The sequence below is a fragment of the Alexandromys fortis genome, unplaced genomic scaffold (genome assembly GCF_014885135.2).
Source record: "Alexandromys fortis isolate MF-2015 unplaced genomic scaffold, M_Fortis_MF-2015_v1.1 scaffold_112, whole genome shotgun sequence".
Lineage (NCBI taxonomy): Eukaryota > Metazoa > Chordata > Mammalia > Rodentia > Cricetidae > Alexandromys > Alexandromys fortis.
In genome coordinates, this window is record NW_026068013.1 from 4,803,119 (window position 1) to 4,807,158 (window position 4,040).

Below are 4,040 nucleotides of genomic sequence, written 5' to 3' on the forward strand. Positions count from 1 at the left end.
TTGATTAAGTTATTGTGCTTGTGTAGCTCATTTAAAAATGTAATGTATAATTAAGAAATATAAGTTAACAGATAATCATCTATAATAGTCCAGCTTGTAGTCATGTTATTTAGATTTTCTAGATGTATAGAGATATATTTCAGTTGGATAGGTATTCTTCAAATTTTTCGAAGACCTTCACAATATGACATTTAAAATGTTCAAGAATTTAGGACTTTTCATGACAATGAGACACATCTGCTCTTGGCAGCACCAATCTATTTCAAGAGGGAGATAGGCATCAAAGAGGCTCCTTATGCAGTTGGTTAGCCATTTGGGCAAGAGACTGCTCTTGCCTGGACTGTTGCATAAACTGGACATGCAGGACCCACAGAGCAATGACTGATGAACTTGCCTAAAAGTGAGACAATCCTTCAAGGTTCCTGATTCATGAAAGAGTCTGTGAGACATTTTGCAGGATACAGAAGAAAGTGACTGAACTGTGTTTGAAATTTCCTGCTTCAAGGAAAAGTCTGCTAAACACTGTAGGCCCATAGGCTGAAAACATGGATGCCCAAATGGTACAGAATAACTTTGGGTGACTATACAGGCAGCAAGATGTCACTGTAGATTCTAGAGCTTTGGAAGTTGTTTATAATTCACTTCCTGTATTCTTAAATAATATTATATGCTTCTGGAGTCTTTGATGGAGTTGAAGAATTTATAGTTATAGTTACAGTTTTCCTTTGTAATGATAAAAGATAAAGTAGATATAAATATTGTACTTGCAATTCTTGCTAGAATTTTACTATGTTAAAGCCTTCCTTTTTGTTTAAACATAAAAGGGAAAATGGTATAGGATGTCCTTCTTTCTATGTGTTGCTCGTATTGGTTAATAAATAAAGAAACTTTTTTGGCCTGATAGGGCAGAACTTAGGTAGGCAGGGAAGACGGAACTGAATTCTGGGAGGAAGAAAGCAGAGTCAAAGGAATACAATGGAGCCACCAGAGACAGATGCTGGGAATTTTACCTGATAAGCCACTGCCACATGGTGATACACAGATTAATAAAAATGGGTTAAACTAAGATGTAAGAGTTAGCAAATAAGAAGTTAGAGCTAATGGGCTAAGCAGTGTTTCAATGAATACAATTTCTGTGTGGTTATTTCAGGGCTAAGCTAGCCAGGCACCTAGGATGAAAAAACCTCCCTCCCCTAGCAACAGGAGATCAAGGGCATTCAAATTGGAAAGGAAAAAGTCAAACTTTCATTATATGCAGATGATATGATAGTGTATATAAGTGACCCCAAAAACTCTACCAGACAACTCTTACAGCTTACAGCTGATAAATACCTTCAGTGATGTGGCAGGATACAAGATCAAATCCAAAAAAAAAAAAATAGTAGCCCTCCTATACACAAATGATAAAGAAGCTGAGAGGGAAATCAGAGAAACATCACCTTTCACAATAGCCACAAATAACAAAAAAAAAAAAATCTTTGGGTAACACGTACCAAAGAAGTTAAAGATCTATTTGACAGGAACTTTAAGTCTTTGAAGAAAGAAATTGAATAAGATACCAAAAAATGGAAAGATCTCCCATGCTCTTGGATAAGTACGATCAACATAGTAAAAATGGCAATCCTACCAAAAGCAATCTATAGTTTCAATATCCCATCAAAATCCCAACACAATATTTCACAGACCTTGAAAGAACAATAATCAACTTTATATGAAAAAGCAAAAATGCCTGGATAGCCAAAACAATGTTATACAATAAAGAAACTTCTGGAGGCATCACAATTCTTGAGTTCAAACTCTATTACAGAGCTATAGTAATGAAAACAGCTTGGTATTGGCATAAAAACAGAAAGGTTGACCAATGGAATTGAATCAAAGACCTGGATATTAATCCACACACCTATGAACACCTGATTTTTGACAAAGAAGCTAAAATTATACAATGGAAAAAAGAATCTTCAGCAAATGGTGCTGGTATAACTAGACATCGACATGTAGAATCAAAACACATCCATATCTATCGCTGTACACCAAACTCAACTAGAAATGCATTAAAGACCTTCGTATAAATCCAACCACACGAAAACTGATATGAGAAAGTGGGAAGTAGTCTTCAATGCATGGGCACAGGAGACCACTTCCTAAATATAATCCCAGTAGCACAGACACTGAGAGCAACAATAAATAAATGGGACCTCCGGAAACTGAGAAGCTTCTGAAAAGCAGAGGACACAGTCAATAAAACAAAAAGTCAGCCTACTGAATGGGAAAAGATCTTCACCAACCCCACATCAGACAAAGGGCTGATCTCCAAAGTCTATAAAGATCTCAATAAATTACATTCAAATTCTAAATAAACTGAATAAAAATTGGGGTACTGAACTAAACAGAGAATTCTAAACAGAAAATCTCAAATGTCCAAAAGATACTTAAGGAAATGTTCAAAATGCTTAGCTATCAGGGAAATGCAAATCAAAACAACTCTGAGATACCATCTTACACCTGTCAGAATGGCTAAGATCAAAATCACAAATGACAGCTTATGCTGGAGAGGATGTTGAGTAAGGGGAACACTCATCCATTGCTGGTGGGAATGCAAACTTGTACAACCACTTTTGAAATCAATATTGCGGTTTCTCAGAAAATTGGGAATCATCTTACCTCACGATCTAGCAACACCACAGGTGGGCATATACCCAAAAGATGCTCAATCATACTGAAAAAGCATTTGTTCAACTATATTTATAGCAGAATTATTTGTAATAGCCAGAACCTGGAAACAACCTAGATTCCCATTAACCGAAGAATGGGTAAAGAAAATGTAGCACATTTACACATTAGTAAATAGTTAGTGTTCTCATTAGTCTATTTATGAGTTGTTGGTCTGGGTGATCCAAGTGGCTCTCATAATAATATATACTTTTGCCCTTGGTTTCCTTCTTGAGGAAGAAGATAAGTCCCTATTATTGAAGACACCACAGGTTTATGATATGGGACAAAGATGGTTCAAGCTGGATCTAACCTGAAAGATTCCTTCTTATGATCTTGCTTCCATAGTAAAAGGAATTGTTATGCAAGCTTCAGAGGAAGGGAATCAGTCAATAGTCTTATCCACCCTCAATGCCTATGAACTGTAGCAGTGACAAGAATATCAAGATATTCTAAAATATGGAACCTGGTGGTAATGAAAAGCTGTCTAATTAAGGCCTGCTCAAAAAGAGAAAAAAAGGAATCATGCCTGGTTCTAGAAATATAGCCAACTATCCAGTGCTAGAAAACTCATGGATCTTAGAAGAAAACCTCATACCAATACTTTACTAGATGAGGATAACTCTACTCTAAAACCCTCATACTCACAGATAAATGTAGCTACTGCACTTCACCAAAAACAGCTTCTCTTTACAGCCAATGGGAACCATTAAAGAAAAACACAATGGACACAATGCAGTGATCTAAGGATTGTAGGTAACCTAGCCCCAAATGGTACATCTGCATCACAACTACTGACCCTCAGACCCAGGAAACATTCTGGAAGAGGAGACAGAAAGATTTTAAGAGGCAGATGACCAGGAAGTCTGATTTGAGACTGTGTTTTCTATAAATGACTGCCTAAAGGAGACCTAAACAGTGGCAATATCAATAGACATGCTAATGAAGAAGAGAAAAAAAATCCCAGAGTCCATCCCTCATCAAAGAACTACAGGCAACTAATGAAAGCTGAGAGAGAGAAAAAATTAACCTCTCCTAAGGATGGACCTCCTAATTTTTTAACCAAGTGGTTAGTCATGAAATTATGTACACATCAACAACAAAAATGAACTCAACCATGCTGCATCTGTGTATTTGTGTAACAATAATAATCAAACAGTAAAAATGAATTTAAAAGAAACTATCAATTTGAGAAGTGAGTGGCATATATGGCAGGAGGGCAAGGAAGGACCTGGGAGGAGAGGGAAATGGGCTGGTGATGTAATTATATTTTAAGTTAAAATATACTAAACAAAAGAGAAAACTACAATATGCAAATAGGTAAATAAATT